We start from the raw sequence: 1,251 nt of genomic DNA, 5'->3' as shown, positions 1-1,251 counted from the left end.
ATTAACCGCGATAAACGAGGGTTCACTGTATATTCTCTCTCTGTGTGGACCTGGCTCCTGAAGTCATGACTGTGAAGGTGAGACCTTGCATGCCTTATCTTGTCTGATGTCTCTTTAATTTGCCTCAATTACACAACGGCCCCTTGGACCCATTTGGCTGTGGGGGCTGGTACCCCACACTCAAATATAATGGACGGAGCACATGTATGAGATCTTCAAGAGGACAAAGCCAAGACAAACCCATCTTCCCGAACAAGGAGACCATCAGCCCAATGTCATCATGGCATCCAAGGGTTTGCTGAGGTCCCCCGACTTAAGGGACACCGGAGGGTTGGCAACATGGGGCCTTTGGTAATTTTGACTCGGACCGATCCCGGAATAGAGCTGGCCCTGTGGGTTTCCGGGCCTGTAACTCTATGGGAATAGAAAAGCCTCTTCTTTTTCCCAAGGAGAGTCTGGTTAGCAGCCGGACACACAACCACTACGCCACCATCTCGGACTCTTGATTTATTTATTTTGATCTATTTATTTTTTCTCGGACTCTTTAAATCATGGAATTGCACGCAGACCTTTCCCAGCAGCCGGAAGAGCCAAAAGAGTTCCGTCAGAGTTGAGCTGACAAATGCAAGCCAACAAGAAATGTTGAGTTGCTGCATAGCAATGAGTTTTAAGAGACTGCCCAGAGGGCGTGGGGGCAGGTCTTGCAGGATTCTCCCAGAAGTTCTGCTTCTGAAGGTCTCAGGTGAGATGCCAGGATGTCAGTAGGACCGAGGAAGAAATGGCGTTCTTGCCAGTGGGGAAAGCACAGCGGTAAAGTGGTCAGGTCTGAGTGGCTGGGGGCTGCCGTGCAGGAAGGTGTTGAGAGTGGGTGGGTGGGTGAGACTGGAGGTCAGGCTGGTGGAGCCGGCCAGAAGTCAGAAGTGGAGGCCCGGCTGTGGGCCTCGAGAGCAGAGAGCCCAGGGAGGTGGGATGTGCCGTGCGGAGGTGGCCTTGGCCTTGCAGGTGGAGGTGTTTCACAGGCGTGTTTCTAGCTCAGCAGAGGCGACCGTGGGAGTCTCAAGATGGAGGTGGGGGTGGGGGTACCTGGCAGGAATGTGAGCGATGCCCTGGGAGCCTGAGGGGTGAGCGGGATAGAGGGGTGAGGCTGGAGCCCTACAACCTTTCCAGGGCAGACAGTGGAGGCGAGACCCTCCAAGAAAGAACTAGAAGAAAACAGAGCCCTGGGGTGTGTGTGTGTGTGTGTGTGTGTAG

The sequence above is a fragment of the Echinops telfairi genome, unplaced genomic scaffold, assembly GCF_000313985.2.
Source record: "Echinops telfairi isolate 266 unplaced genomic scaffold, ASM31398v2 ScPeMD7_7417;HRSCAF=8455, whole genome shotgun sequence".
Lineage (NCBI taxonomy): Eukaryota > Metazoa > Chordata > Mammalia > Afrosoricida > Tenrecidae > Echinops > Echinops telfairi.
Note: the sequence above shows the minus strand (reverse complement) of the source record.